This window comes from Macrotis lagotis, chromosome 1, assembly GCF_037893015.1.
Source record: "Macrotis lagotis isolate mMagLag1 chromosome 1, bilby.v1.9.chrom.fasta, whole genome shotgun sequence".
NCBI classification, from domain to species: Eukaryota; Metazoa; Chordata; class Mammalia; order Peramelemorphia; family Peramelidae; genus Macrotis; species Macrotis lagotis.
The window spans coordinates 140,288,377-140,305,216 of NC_133658.1; the positions used below are offsets into that span (position 1 = coordinate 140,288,377).

The 16,840-nt window shown below is 40.6% G+C and overlaps 1 protein-coding gene across 2 annotated transcripts in view; it reads right to left on the reverse strand.

Moving 5' to 3' along the window:
- Positions 1-4,358, reverse strand: part of FGFR1 (fibroblast growth factor receptor 1) — a 68,181-nt gene extending 63,823 nt beyond the window's left edge. The window contains exon 1 of one of the 2 annotated variants that reach the window (XM_074208835.1): positions 4,049-4,358. The gene's annotated coding sequence lies outside the window, so the exon portion shown is untranslated. The remainder of the gene's footprint in view (positions 1-4,048) is intronic. The other variant, XM_074208836.1, reaches the window with a different exon arrangement.
- Positions 4,359-16,840: the final 12,482 nt, after the last annotated feature.

Consider the following 16,840-nt stretch of genomic DNA (forward strand, 5'->3'; position numbering starts at 1 on the left):
AGAACTCTATCCATAGTCATCAATCTTGCCTCTATAACAATTATACCACCACACATAAAGACTATATAACTCCATTGATGGCGGGTGTCCCTCCTGTCCACATCTTGGTCTTCATGAACTGCTGAGGCTGAAAAAAATACCTCTGCTGATAGCCAGTCCTTTGGGGATGAGTCTTTTAGAATCTAGTTTGGCTGATTCTGAGACAAGGTACACTGCCCCTAGCACTTACCAGCACCATAAAGATGGGCAAATATAAAGAGAAATATGGAAAGACATACCGGAAATAAGGCAAGGTGGAAAAAGCAGAAGTACTTTCTGTAGCATAACAATTAAGGGAAAATGTTCACATGTACAACCATTGAATGGAAAGAGTACATGGAGTTACATATCAGCTGCCGGTAATATCTTTAGTATGGGCTGACTTTTTTTTTTTAACTGGAAAGATGAGTAAATATAAAATTTTAAACAGACACAACTCAAGTATTCAAATGAATATCTTCTCTGGGACAGTGATCCCCTTCCTCTCAAATGGAGAGCACTAAAATCCCCCTCCCCCCCAGCCTCATTTTTCTCCGGGGCTCATTAGCAACCAGGGACAAAGGCTGGTGGTTGTATGGACTGGAAAATTTCCCTCCCTGGCGCAGGGCAGCCTGGATGTATTCTAATCCTTTTCCTGCAGGATCGGCAGGACAATGGCATCAACCAACATTCCAGGTTTCTTCTCTGCTTCGGCCCGGGTCTTTGCTCCAGGCGTTTCACTAGCTAAACGAGGGGGTTGGACTGAGTGACCTCTAAGGGCCTTTCCAGCTCGAACATTCTATACGTTCTGTGATTCTAGAACTGCCGCCGTACTTTTAAAGTATTCATTGTGAAACTTTTTAACATGGGTGAAAATTATCCAGGGGAGAATGCTCATTCCGTCCAAATGGAGCATCCTATCTGCCCCCCCCCCCCCCCCCCCCCCCCCCCCGCCGAAGCACGCAGTGAGGGAGCGTGCATGGGGAGTGGCCCGGGAATCTAGACGATCTCTATTAAAAAACTGACAGAACACTTAGCTACAGCTATGACTAAGAGTCAACGTAACAGAGATTTTTTCGAAGAGCTGGTCAGCCGCCGCTAGCTGCTTCACAGCCCGGGAGGGAGTCAAGCCCGTAGCCGCGACCGGCTTCTCCAGGACCAAGAACACTGACCGGGTGCTAGAAGTCGCGGGGCTGGAGCTGCTCCCGACAAACTTCAGCCCGAACTGGGAGGAAATATGTAAACAAGTCATTAGAGAGGCCATAAGGGCAAGTTCGCAGCAAATGCTGCTCATCCATTCCCCGAAAGTCGTCAGAGAGAGAGAGAGAGAGAGAGACAGAGACAGAGACAGAGACATAGAGAGGAGAGAGACAGACAGAGACAGAGACACACACAGAGAGAGAGAGAGACAGAGACAGAGACAGAGAAAGAGAGACAGAGACAGAGACAGAGGGAGAGACAGAACCAACCAAGTCTTGGCTAATTAAACCCCAGAACTGGACTTCGTAAAGGCTGTAAAATCATCCCCAAAGGGTGGGGTGGAAAAAGTCGGAGGAAAGGGGGTGGAGGGGAAAGGGGGGGGGGGAAGAGGCGGGCGGGAACAGGAGGGGAAAGCAGCAACCCGCCCAATTGTCCCGAGGCTGCAGGGCAGTCAGTATACCAAAAAAAGCCTGGGTCCGGAGGTGCTGGGAGCGGGCACATCTGCTGAGGAAACAGTCACCTTAATTACCATGTCTAGAGAAAGTGCGATTTCATTACAACCTCCAAAACTACCGCCTAGAGAAGGAAACCAGAGAAGTGTTTTCAATTTGAAAGAGAGACAGTAGGGAGGGGAGGAGGAGGGAAGTTTGTCTCCTTCTCTCTCCCTCCCCCATTAAACTTTGGACCATAAGGAGCGTTCTTAGTTTAGGGAATGGACACACACCCAACACATCCGCTTATACACGCAACTCACACGCCGACCTAGGCTCTGCTTTTTTCAACCGCTAACCGTTATTTAATTATTAGGGCAGAGTCACATTAGTTTCCGGGGGCTGCAATCCAAACTCTTTAAAAAAACAACAAAAAACAGACCAACTAGGCTAGGGGCAGCGAGAGCAAACACCTTAACCTGGCCCCATTCACACGCCCCCAGCGCCCGCCGCCACCACATACCAGCCTTCCAGAGGAAGAGTGGAAAAAGCAACGCATGACTGCCACCGCTGGGGGACGGCCCCCTGGGGCTCCCTCGATGGGAAAGGGGCAATCGGCCTTCCCAGCAAGCCCGAGAGCCAGCGGCCCAAGAGTTCAGGTCAACTCCCCCCCCCCATCAGCGCCCCTTCCCCCGGCTCCAATAGGTCAGGATACCTTTCCTGTTTTATTTTTCATTTAAAGCACAAAAATGAAATATTGGATCTTTGGAAGTTTGATCTGCACCCGTTGAGTTCCTATGGACTCATTTCCTAAGGGGATCAAGGCTACCTACCATTCGAGAGTAGTTTACCCAAATATTTCCCCAGAACCTCTATCCCTTTCCTCCCAAGCGCCTATTCCCATTTATTTTTTTTTTACCACCCAAGACGCAGGAGAGAAGTGCCAATGATCTGCGATCTAAGTTAACCTTTCTCTCTTTTCCTACTCTTAACCATCTCTTAGGTTCAGGAAATGCTCCGGATCCCGGAGTAAAGTGAAGGAGCTCAGCATTTTGGGGGTGGGGAGAGAGGGAAAAAAAGCAACCGAAATGTTAGGCACTGTGTTTGCAATGCTGTCTGTATTGGGTGAAATGGAACCAGATGGGGCTCAGTGGTGCAACATCTGGAAAACTAAAAAAATTTAAAAGTGGGGGGGGGGAGGGTGAAAGAGACCACAGCAACATTTTGTATATGGGCCAATAGCTTTTGGTCCCAGCAGAAGCAGACTGGTTTCAAGCTCCCCTCTCTCCCCCACCCCCTCCCCCAGTTGAGTGAGAGAGGAAAGGGGGGATGGGAGAAGCCTACACGGATTGCCAAACTATACAAAGGTGTCACTCTGGAAACTGAGTTTCCGGCCCCCCCCCCCTTTTTTTTAGCCAGCCCGCCTCTCCAGAAAACCACACAGGGGCCAGAGGGCAAATTAATCCAGGCCAGTTCTTTGCCAGAAAGAAGAGAGAGGTTCACTGCAGCAAAGTGAACAGCACTGGACAAAACATTCTCATCTCATCTCCCACATCCAGATAGATTAGTTGAGTTGAACGCTCCTCCTCCCTCCTCCCACCCCCATCCACCCCCAACCCACACAAGGGCTTATTCGTCCTTTGGACGCCTTCCAATTTCCCTCAACTTCCCTCCCTTCGCCTCTAAGGAATACTACGTAGGAAAAGATAACCCCCTCCCCTAAAGGAAATACCTTCCTTGCCCTCCCCTAAAACGGAATCTTTGCCATGGAGTGACGCCACCTTTCGCCACCTCCCTAAAAACTAAACCAAGCAAAGCTATGCAACCATCTCTCTTTAGCCCCCACCTCCACCCCTCACCCCAACATGAATACACATGGGGGGGCCCGGACTTGACTGGGAAAAGAAATTAGAAATCGGTCCGATCCAGCGGTCCGACCAAGGCTACCTGCTGCAGTGTTGGGGTGAGTCACCACGAGGGGTGGAGTGGAATGCAGCACACTCAAGATTCAGGCACGAATCTTCCCTAGCACTCGGACCCCCGAATGGCCGGCCTCCATCGCTCCTCTGGCCCTTTCGCTTCCCCCCGCCCGGAGGCTGCAGACCCCCGCAGTCTTCCAGAACCCTGGGCGCTAGTTTGCGAAGAAGTTGGGCGGCGGGAGGAGGCGAGCAGGAAGGGTAGGGGCGCACAACTGCGAGCGGGAGAGGGGAGACAAAAGGGGGGAACGGAGGGTAAGGAGAAGGGAGACCCCCGGAGCCCCGCCAATAGCTTCAGCTCGGAAGGCTACAGGTCGTTAAGCCAGCCCCACCACAGGCGGAGAGAAGGGGATCTCCGTGGCTTGGGAATCGCGAGCTTAGGAGAGGCGGCCTCGTATCTGGAGGGCCCCCAGCCACTCTTACCTCTGTCTGGGCTGCTTTTCCCCTAGAGGAAAGTCGGCCGCAGCTCCAGCGGTTGGGCGTCCGGGTCCCTTAAGTTGCCGGGCCACCCCGGGGACAGAAGCCGTCCCGGCGGGGCCACCGGAGCCCCGCAACCGGTGCCCAGGTCCCGGGAGCGGCTCCTCCTCGGCGCCTCCAGCCCCGGCGGGAACAATGGGGTCGAAGCGGGTGCCCGCCGGAGGGGGGGAGGGCGGAGGGCGCTCCCCTCCGCCTCCTGGGGTCTCTGGACCCCTTGTCCCCCCTTCTCCGGAGAGCCTGGGCTGCGGACCGCTCACGCCTCCTGCAGCCCGGGCTCCATCTCCCCGCAGGGGCCCAGGCTCCGCAGCGCGCCCAGGCTCCGCTGGTGGCGGCGGCTACTGCTGCGGTACAGATCCCAGGCTATGGGTGAACTCCGCCACCGGATCCCCGGGACTGGAGGAAAAGTCTCCAGTCACAGTTGCTCCTCCAGCTGCCACGGCTCTTCTGAGTCGGGAGTGGGAGGAGGGATGAAGTCCTCCCAGTGCGCTGAGCCGGGTCTCTGGATCTTGTCCGGACGCGGATGAAAGACCCCCGGCTACCTTCCTTGGCTCCTGGGCGCGCTGCGGCGGAGCTCCCGTCCGAGCTCTCGCCCTAGCCCGGCCCGCTCTCAAGGGTGCTCGGTCTGCAGCCCCAGCCGCCCGCGTATCCAACTGGAGCGCTTTTAAGGCTATGCGCCTGGAAGCCTCACTCACTGCCTCCCTCGCTCAGACCAGACTCCAGTCCCCACCTCCCTCTCTTCCTCCTCCCCCTGCAGCTGCCTGCTGGGCCTTGTAGTTCCTTTTGCTGCAGAGGGGGAAAACCAGAGCTGGGCTGCCCTGCTAGTCTTTCAGACAGCTTTGTGCTCCTGGAGCTAGGGGGGCTGCTCATTCCACCCAGGACAGTGTCGAGCTAGCTTTCCGAGGCAGATCGGAAAAGTCGTTCCTCTAGGAGAATTTAGTAGAAAAAATTCCCATACATTCTTCATTTGGACACGCATTACCCCCGTCATCATCTTAGTTCAAGCTTTTATTACCTCCTCAGGCTATTAATCTCCCCAAATCCCCAGTGCATCCTTCCCTCTGCAGCTTCCCCAGTGCGCTAAAAAGCCATCACTGGCTCCCCTTTACCTACTAAGTAGAATGAAGTTAAAGCAACTAGTTCTGCACTCAAGGGACCTCACATTCTAGCTTTAACTGCCAATCCTATAATGAGGAGAGCCCTGGGTCAGAAGAGTTGGGTTCAAATTTTGATTCTATTCTTTCTTACTTTGTAGTCCGAGGCAAGTCATTTTTATCTCATTTTCTTTATCTACTGAATGAAGAGGCTGGATTCTAACTGTTTTATGCCTGGCAAGCACCCCTTTGGGAATCTGTTGAAACTTAAGGACCACTTCCTAGATCTTTTTTTCTTTTCTTTTCTTTTTTTTAGGTTTTTGCAAAGCAATGGGGTTAAGTGGTTTGCCCAAGGCCACACAGCTAGGTAATTATTAGTGTCTGAGGTCGGATTTGAACTCAGGTACTCCTGACTCCAGAGTGGGTGCTCTATCCACTGCACCACCTAGCCGCCCCCTAGATCTTTTTATTTTATTTTTGTTTTCAGTCTAGATCCCCTGCCCTACCCAGGCTGGAAATATATGGCTACTCAACAGTTCTGATCTCAATATTGGTTAGCATGGAAGTTGTTATTGTTGGTGTTTAAGTTGATTTAGAATTTTTTCCCCCAGATTCGTGTAAAAACAATTTTAAAAAATCATTTTTAAAACTGAGTCCCAGATTCTCTTCCTTCCTCCTACCCCACCCTTGCCCTCATCTCCACTGAGAAGGCAAGCAATTCCATATAGATAATACATGTGTAGTCATAGCATGAAGTTGTAACCTCCTCGATTTTTCCAACCTTGGAATATTTGCCCATCCTTAGGTAGCCTGGTGGTTAAGACAAACCACTGTCCACCCCCCCACCCCCCACATTGTGCTATCCTTTGGACATCAGTCATAAATTGGCTAGTCAAATGATATAAATCAGAGCTTGATCTGTTTTGTTGATTGCCTAGACTTAAAAAGAAAAACTTTTAAAAAAAGGTAGATTAAATATAATATATATGTATATGTAGAATTTGCAGAGCTGATTGTTAAACATCTACCAGCAGGCCCTTAGTTTTAACCCTCTCAGGCTATCAGCTTCAGTCTCAGCCTCATCATTTTTCAATAGCCAGATTACAGGAGCTACCACCAATTCCAACCAGAATAAAAATTTTTAATGTGTAAAATAAAGCATAGGATTCAAAGAAAACTAATTATCTTAAGGTAGAATTATTTTTTTAAAGTCAAGTTCAAGGACCAACAGCATTAGACCATTTCTAAGGCTCCTTCTAGCTCCAAATCCCATGATCCCACCTCTCACACTCCTCTTTAATATTTTCACTCTCCCCAAACCAAATTATTCCTTTTATCTGTTCTAATCCTGCCTTCTCCAATCTAGATATTATGATTCATACTAGTCCCCCATGTTGGCATGGATTACAGTCTCCTTTCCAACCCATCCCTGCCCTGGAAGTTTCTCCCTTCTTTCAAGACTCAATGAAATGATTACACATGTTTAACCTATATCAGATTTGCTTTGCCATCTTGAGAAGAAGGGAAATGAGGGAGAGAAAAAAATTAGAATTCAAAATCTTATGAATAATGAATGTTGAGAACTACTTTTACATGTAATTGGAAAAAAACAAGTACTTTAGATAAGCAAAAAAGTATAAAATAAATGTCACATTCTTTCAAAACATAAAAAAATAAAATTTGAGGTCCAGAATTGAACACACATACATACACACACACACACACACACAAAGAGAAAGACATACAATTCAAAGCAGGTGCTCTTTTAAAGTTCTTTGAAGTTTTTCCTTCATGCCCTATAACCTTCTTCACTAACAAGGTGAAAAGATCATTTCTCATAGCACAATACTTAGACATTGCTTTTGTACTTTTCATGCTAATAACCCTTTAACCTTTTCCTTAGTTTTTTATGCCTATTTTTTAAAATTATAGGTTTCTTGAGAGCAAGATCTTTACAGTTACTATTCCCAACATAAAGCTTAATACCTTCACTTAGTAGATACTTTTGCAACTGTTGTTTGATTTAATTCTGTTATAGAATACCATTCAAAATGACTATAATAAAATAGACAAAGATGTGACAGTGGATAGAGCACAGGACCTGGACTCCAAAATTCCTTACTTCAAATCTAGCTTCTAACACTTGCCAGCTGTGTGACCCTGGGTAAGTCACTATTTCTGTGGATCTCATTTCTTGTCTGTAAACATGGGGATAATAATAGTTCCTATCTCTTACAGTTGTTGTGAGAATCACTTGAAAGAATATTTGTAAAGTCCTTAGTAAGCACTCATAAATGCTAGCTCTTATCATTATAAATACAAAATGCATAGAGTATCTGGGGAATCAATCTACTTACTAATGCAACTTATAAAATACTTGTATGGACTCAGACAAACTGCTCCTTAAAGAAATCAAGATCAGCTTAAAGAGTATGAGCATGCTTTCATGCTCAGGCTGGTCTGTAGAAAAAACACAATCCTAACAGAATCAATTTACAATTTCAATACTTTATCAATCAAATTAGCAAAGGCATACTTTATAGAGCTAGATAAAATAATAACAGAATTCATTGCAGAAAAAAAGATCTAGAAGATCAAGAGAAATACGTAATGAAAAAGGTGGCAATGAAGGGAGAATAATATTTCCAGACCTCAGATTATACTAGAAAATGGAGGCCATTAAAACCATTTGGTATTGGTTAAAAAAACAAACCCAAACAGAAGTAGCTCAATGGAATAGAGCAGACAAGATTCCCAAACAACGGAACTCAATAACTCAATTTTCAATAAACTTCCAAACATAAATTACTCAGAGAAGTAATTTATTTGGAAAAAAAAAGTTAGGAAAAATAGAAAACAGTCTGGTAGAAATTAGGTTTAGATCAACATCTTATGCCCTTTTCTTGAGTTAATTTTTAAATTGGATATATGATCTTAATATTAAACATGGTGCTAATAAAAAATTAGAAAAGAAACAGATCATATGCCCCTCGCAATTTTGGGTAGTTATATTCTTAAAGCATAGAGGTTATCACAAAAGATAAAATAGTCTTTCTTATATGAAATTGAAAAGTAAATGAATGCTTCTAGGCTAAGAAGGGAAATAGTTGGATAAGAAAAAAATCTTTGTAGCAAATTTATCAGATTTCTATTCAAGACATATATAACATACACATTTACATATATAGTCAACAAATAGAATATATACACAAATATGTATACATGCATGTATATACATATATATGAAGAGAAATTGAGAGTGCAGAAACCATTTTCCAATAAACGAGAATATGCACAGACAGTTTTAAAAAGAAGACTTATAAGACTATTAACAACCATGATGAAACACAACTAACAACACTAAGATTTCATTTCACACCCAGAAAATTGGCCAAGATGACAAAAGATGGTAAGAGTCAAGGTTGGAGTGTTCATGGAAAAATATAATGCATTGTTGGTGGTGTTATGAATCTATAACCATTTTGGAAGGCAATTTGAGTTTTGCAAAGAATATAATTAAATGTTCATACTCTTTGATTCAGAGATTCCATAATTTAGGCTTGTTCCCTAAGGTGATCATTGATAAGAAGAAAATGTCCACATAAATCACACATTTTTAGAAGTACTTTTTGTGATAGCAAAGATCTAGAACCAAAATAGATAACCTTCAATTAGGGATTGACAACAAATTTCAATTTATGAATGTAATGTAAAGTAATTGTGCTATAAGAAAAAAACACATATGATGAATACAGAAGAATATGGACTTATACAAACCAATGCAGAGTGAAGTAAACAGAACCAAGACTGTACAAAGTGATCACAGCAGTATAAATGGAAAGAGTAACTCCAAAACAAGTAAAAGTTGCAAAATGATGAAGAACAAGCATGGCTTCAAAGGAGATATTATTAAAGTCCCTTATTCCCTATCCAATTCCTTTGCAGAGGCAGGAGATCCCTGGTTATGGAATAATTCATATAATTTAAAACTTTAAAAAAAATTCCCCCTTTTTCTTTTTTTTCCTTAAAAAAATAATTGCATGGCACGGATCTCTAGGAGGGAAAGAAGTGATCCTGGAAGAAATTTTTGTGGTGCAGAAACAATCATACAAAAAGATACCAATAAAATATATCTTTAAAAAACAATTATTATAGAATATAGATTTGGTAGGATGCTCAAAAAATTAACTATATCAACATATATATTTATGTATACACATATCATATTTAGGCTCTGGACAGGATTGGAGGTATATTTCTAATTTGATAACTCATGCACCCCATACCCCCCAGTATGATTATCACTTGATAGTAAATAAGTCAGTTAGACTTAATTCATTTTCACTCATGGAAATGGGAAGACATTTGTATAAGACATGTGTATCCTCTCATCCTTTCTCCTCCACCAGATTATTACATTTGTGTGTGCGCATTTGGCACTTAGCACAGTCTCATGATGATGATAATGATGATGGTGATGATGATGATAAGCATGTCTTCAATTCTGAAAATAGATGATAAGCCCTTCTAGGGCAAGGATCAACTCTGTTTATCCTCATTGGAGGACAGTGTTTTGTATTCAGTAGATGCTGTTGATAATAATGATGGAAAGGTATGGTGAAAGAAGAATAATATAACAAATATTTCAGAGGAAGAAACTAAAGCCAGAAGCCAGAAGAATAGAAATTACCTTCCACTGATCATGAAATTGATAACAGATTTAGGACAAAAGTCACATTTCTTTTCTATTTGCTTCAGGAAGAAATAGAGTATAGTGGCCCTATATGTGAAGTCAGGAGGGCTGAATTTAAATATTGACCCTATCATTTATTTGCTAAGTGATCTTAGCCAAGTTACTTCATCTCTATGAAGGTCAGTAGCCTTGTTTAAATTCCTATACTGATCCCCACATTGTGCTTTGCACAGTAAACTCCTGCAGGTCTTACAAAGCTGGAATGATGCTGAATTCAGGGTCCACACTATAGGCTGTATATTTGTTAGCCAGGGACTAACCTACTCTAGTCAACTGCTAAATTCAGAGAGGTTCATCACTAGGATGGGTGTCCTTCAAATGATAAAATCTTGAATAATTGAAATATTAGTCTTTTCATCTATAAAACAGGGGAAATATACCTATTCTGCCTTCTTCCATAGATTGGTAATACCTATAGAAATGTGAGCTAAGAGAATTTTTCTTTTCAAATCTGTGCTTTCATTGGTTTGGGGAATCTTTTTTTTCCTTTTTAGTTTTTGCAAGGCAATGGGGTTAAGTGGCTTGCCCAAGGCCACACAGCTAGGTAATTATTAAATATCTGAGGCCGGATTTGAACTCAGGTACTCCTGTCTCCAGGGCCAGTGTTCTATCCACTGTACCACCTAGCCACCCCAAGTTTAGGGAATCTTGATAAGAAAAACTAATACAAATGAGTTGATCAGCAATTATAGTCTTAAGAGAGCTGCCTGGGCAACACAGGATGGTTACATGTATCTTGGGTCATGCAATTACTCTGTATTAAAGGAAACACCTGAGCTTAGAAATTCCTGATTCATTTGCTTCTATTGGACTTGCTTGTATCACAAGCTATTATTTTTCATCCTAATTCCTTCGTTCATTGACTCATTCATTCAATAAGTGTTTGCTGAATGAACACAGATGATTGATTAACTTCCTCATACAAAGGCCTACTGCTGTTTCTAACTTTTCCATTAATACTTAGAAAGGAGAACATTTCACAAGGTTTTAAATACAAGTGAAATATTATTTTTTTCTTTTGATATGTATCCCAAGCCTGGAAAGAAAAATATCCATTTGGTTTGCATGAAAGGAGAAAAATCTAGTGCCTCTTTACTTTGCAGTGAAGGTGTCACCTAGCAAAGGAATCAATAAAACCCCAGATCATCTTAAGGTTCATTTTAGTTTTAACCATTATTTTAAAACCTCCTCAAGGATTTTTGTCAGAATGATACAGCATCCCTTCTGTGCTGTTCTAATTTACACTGGAGTAACAGTTATATTCTAGGTGTAACCCTGAGGAATTGAGATTTCTATTATTGTCACTCATAATCCCTCACCTAGTGTTCTTCCCTATATCAATCAACTAGCTAACATTAATTTGCTTTTACAAAAGGTATTTACTGAGGAGGTATAGCAAGAATAGTAGTTTTAAAAATATCACAAACTAAGAGATCTTCTCTCCCTTTATATTCACACAAGCTCTCTGGGGAAAATGAACTTCTTTTAAAAGCAAAAAATAGCAAGGCATTTATATAGGGATCATGTGGGGCCAAAGGGTACTTCATGATTCCTGGTCTGGGGAGAGACTAATACCTTTCTCAGAGTCCACACCAAGTTCATTTGGGAGGCTAAGTTGATAGATGAGCTGTTTCCCTTGTTCATTTTAAAGGTCTGGTACTTTATAGGCTGATGGAACAATCTACTGGGCAGGGTAAAATAGGTCATTGACTGCTACTGGCTCATCAGTGGACTTTACTACTACTATCCTTGCCTATAGTTGTCCTTTGGACTTCTAATAGCTTTGATGAATCTTCTAGTATCAGTGGTTGCCTGGCACATCCTTCTCAGATGACTCATTTGCCTAAGATCAGCAAATAATAAACACAAAAGAAATAAATGTTTCATGTGTTCACATACATATGGTGGCCAGATAGGAGATAGGGCAGCCTTTACCCCTCCTGCTCCCCAGTAATTCACAGCAATTCTTGCCACATTTGCCACTAGGAAGGGAAAGGACTGATAGAGGGGCATATGATCCTTGACTATTTGAACTCAATTCTTTCTTCCTGCCTCTTGAGTCTTTTATCTTTTTAGTTCTTTAGCCAGCAGAAGACTTTTTTTTAAAGGTTTTTGCAAGGCAATGGGGTTACAAGTGACTTTGGGCAAGGGGCGGCTAGGTGGCATAGCCTTGGAGTCTGGAGTACCTGGGTTCGAATCTGGTCTCAGACACTTAATAATTACCTAGCTGTGTGGCCTTGGGCAAGCCACTTAACCCCAGTTGCCTTGCAAAAAAAAAAAAAAAACAAACTTCAAAAAAAAAAAACCCCAACAAGTAGCTTGCCCAAGGCCACACAGCTAGGTAATTATTAAGTGTCTGAGGCTGAATTTGAACTCAGGTATGACTCCAGGGCCAGTGCACTATCCACTGTGCCACCTAGCTGCCCCCGAGCAGAAGACTCTTGATAGATTGTGACCATGTAGGCAAAATTGCTTATATTCTATAATATTCTTATATTGTTTATATTCTCACCAGGAAAGGCAAATCTAAGACTTTTCTATCTCATTATCTAGTGTCCCTAATTCTAATGGCACATGGATTAATTTATCCATCTTCCCTAGCTTTCAGTGGTAAAAATGAAAAGAAAGATGGCAATAAAGATAAGGAAGACTGGAAACAAGGGATTCAAATTACCCAAACACTGTAGGAATTGCACCTGAAAAATGATGAATTGACTTAAGAGAGAAAACAAGGTTCAGAGGGAAAAAAGAAGATCTGTGTTTGAATACCTGAGTCCTAGTTCAACTACCTGATAGTTTCCATAGTTATGTCACTTTGGGTAAGTTACTTCATATAATTTATCTATCATGTCTTAACAAAACCTATAGATATTAAAATATATACACACATACACATACATATATGAGGGGTCTCCGAGAGACAGATAAAACTGAAAAAAAATTACAACCCATTAAACAAATTAAAATAAATCTCCACATTTGTTGTTGTTGTTGTTGGGTCATATCTGACTCTTCCAAGACCCTATTTGGGGTTTTCTTGACAAAGATTCTGGAATGGTTGCCATTTTTTTCTCCAGCTCATTTTACAGATGAAGAACTGAAGCAAACAAGGTTAAGTAATTTGCCCAAGATCACAAAACTGAAGCCAGATTTGAATTCATGAAGATGAATGCTATTGTTACTAAATCCAGTGTTCTCATTGTGCCACCAAACTGCTCCAAATTTCTATATGCATAAAAATACAATTATGAGATAATTTGTAAGAAATGATCCAGAGCAAAGAAAACAGAACCAGAAGCACAGATGACTGTAACTACTTCTGTAAAGTAACAAAGCTCAATAAATGCATAGATGGAAAAGGTTTGGGAAAGGGCACAGGATAAATAAGATGCTAATTCTATTATTTTGTTGACTTTATAAAAATAAAACACATAGGGAAATTTATATATTAAATTGATGAGCTTATGGGATGGTGAACTTTGGAGATTTTTACTGTTTCTTCCTATAGAGAATGTAGCTGAACAAGTTGCCACTTAGGATAATATACTATCCATAGTTCAAGGCAGGTGGTTGAGTCTTATCAACTGTTGACAGAATAGTTACCTTGGATTATTATTGGTTATAGGGAGGAATTTCATTGGCTGGGAGGATGTGTAAGAGCCATTTCCTCTGTGGTAGGTCCAAAAACATTGACCAATAAATCCACAAATATTTATTAAGTGCCTTTAACATATTACTGTGTGCTAGGGATGGTGGTATAAAAAAATCAAACAATTTCTATTCAAAAGGTTCTTACATTTTAATGAGGTTACAATACATATGACTTAAATACAAAGTGAACAAATATAAACATATGCAAAGTAATACAAGATAGCTTGGGAGGGAAGGTACTACCAGATGAATAAAGAAAGACTTTAGATGAAATATGGTGCTTGAGCTTATCTTAAAGGAAGAGAGGACTCTGATGCCAAGGTGGGAGGTTTATGTGTGAAGGTACTAGAAGCTGAAAGTGTTCATGAAGAAGGGATTACTTGAAAAGAGTTTTAAAAGAAATAAGGGGTTTTTAGTAAACCAAAGTTTGTTTTCCTTTCAAGGGAATCCAAGTCTTCAGATTAGTACCATAAGATTGGATGCCTGTATCAGTCTCTAGCCTGAGGACCCTCCTAGGACTCCTAACCCTGGGAGAAATGATTTCCTTATCATTGTATTAGAGCCTGGGGCAGGGCTAAAATGAAGGATGTCCAGAAGGTTTGTTACCTAAAGCATGCTTTCCTCTCTGTAACCAGACAGGCCCTGGGGGTCACACTGGCATCAACTATCATCTGAAGTAAAAGAATCACCATTTCTTAACAAATGTTTCCCATTTCACTTTCCACTACTTACTTTGGGGTTTAGAAGACTGGTGGTACAGTGGAAAGAGAATTGACTCTAATCCAAAGACCCTGGTTCACATCTCACCTCTGCTATATGAGTGATCTTGTAGAAAGCAAGTCACTCAACTTTCATGGGTCAGTTTCTTCATCTATAAAATGAAAGGATTGTACCAGGAGGCCTCTGAATTCTCTTCCAGCTCAAGATTTATGATCCCATGACTGATGATAAAATCAACATTATCATGACTCCTATATAGGGCATGTTGTGGATAGCTGCAAGCAAAGCTGCCTTCCCTGCTCATTATTTCCTGCTTTCTGATGGCCATTTATGTGACAAAAATCACAGAATTTGAGAAGAGCTTGAAGGAATAGCTTAGTGACTAAGGAACCACCAATACTACATATCCTGCATATTCAGCCTTTGCTTGAAGACCACCAAGGAGGGGAACCTGCCATCTCTGAGGTAGTCAGTTCTATTTTTTAACAGCTCTGCTTTTTTTTTTTTAATAATTATACTTTTGTTAGGAATTTTTTCCTAAAATTAAGTCTAAATTATCGCTTTGCATAGGCCTATGAAAACCCTTGAAACACTGGAAGATAACGATGCTGTTTCTTTCTCCTCTCCTCTTCCCCCCTCCCCCAGGGTGCTCTTCTTTAGGCTCAATATTCCCAGTTTCTTCATATGACATGGATTAAGTCCCTTAATTAGCTTGGTTGCTCTCTTCTGGACACTTTGAAGTTTATTAGTGTGCTTCTTAAACTGTAATGCCTTACCTAGAAAGAAACACATTTTTAGATGAGTTCCAATGAGGGCAGAGTAACGAGAGAACATTGACCTTCAGCCTAAAGTTGCAGTAGTTTTTTTTGACAGCTATATCACTGGTGAATCATCTAACCAAGTCTCTGCTTAACTATCTACTTTATTTTTGAGAAGTTGGGCTTTTTTTGTACCAAAGTATAGTCTTATAAGCATTTTTGTTGAATTTCATTTTATTTAACTGTATCCTTAGCATTTCCTTAAATCTACTAGTTTAATAATCCTTTCTTATTCTACTCTACCCTACCCTTCCACTATGCCATCTGAAACTCTAGAATTATTGTCAATAAATTGTCCTTTATATTGGACCTGTGTCCTTTCTTCTTTTAGAATATTTGCATTGAATTTGTGTGTATGTCTATATGTCCACATATAATTGTGTAAATGCATTAAATTTGTTTTTTTTAATGTATATGCTATTTCCCTTCCAATAGAATATAAGCTTCTTAAGGACAAGGATTGTTTTGTTTTTGTGTTCTGAACATCTAACATATAGTAGACATTTAATATGTCTAAATATTAATTTCTAAATTGAATTGGAAGCACTAAGTTGTTTTTTAGCAATTTTCTTTATTATTATGAACTTTACAAATAATAAGAGAATGAATATTTCAATAAACAAGAAAGAAAAAAAAGATTGATTTGAAAATAGGGCTGGCTGAAATGTTGAGGGTGATATGACTTTTTGGGAACTCCAGATTCATTTTTAAAAATGTTTTTATTAATATATAATATTGTTTGTATTATCTTATTTATTTATGCTGTTATATTATTTATAATATATTATGGACTTACAAAAATATTTCAATAATCAAGGAATCAAAGAGAGAATTGAATATGAAAATGAAAATGTAAACTTTCATTGTTCATAATTTTAAAAAGTATTTATTAAATTTAACATGATGGTAACAAAACTGCCTTGCTTGTCTGTGTCCCCTTATGTATATTCTTCTGTTATTTTCTGTGAATTTTTAAAAAGGATTTATTGATTTTCTTTTCTTTGTATTATTTTATAACTCACTCTCAATACCCACTAACTCTATACCCTCTGCCACCTTACAGAAGTTAGTATGATTTTTTTTTGCTAATGGAAGTATCCAGATTATTTTTTTAAAATTTATTTATTTTTCCAACTACATGAAATAGTAATTTTCAACAATTATTTTTTGTAAAGTTTTGAGTTTTACATTTTTCTCCCTCTATTCCTCCCCCCATTGTCAGAAAGCAATTTAATATAGGCTCTACATATATATTACCATGTTAAACATAAATCCATACTAATCATGTTGTGAAAGTAAAATCAAATCCAAATGGAAGAAAAAAAATGAGAAAAATGACAATATTTAAGACAACTTTTAAAAATTGAAGATAGTAAGTTTTGGTATGTGTTTAAACTCCATAATTCCTTCTCTGGATATTGAGGATCTTTTTATCAATTGTCCTTGATTAAGCAATAAGTATAACTGAGGCAGCAAAATGACAAAGGGGCTAAGAGCATCTGGCCCAGAGTCAGGAAGACCCAAGTGAAAATCTGACTTCAGAGTCACTTAACCTCTGTCTGTTTATAAAATTATGTAAGAGCTCCTACCTCCCAGGGCTGATGTGAGGATTCATGACAATATTTGAATAGCATTTTAAAAATCTTAAATAAGAATAAATAATAAAAATAATTTTCTTACCTTTCTGTATCTCTAATCTGATTAT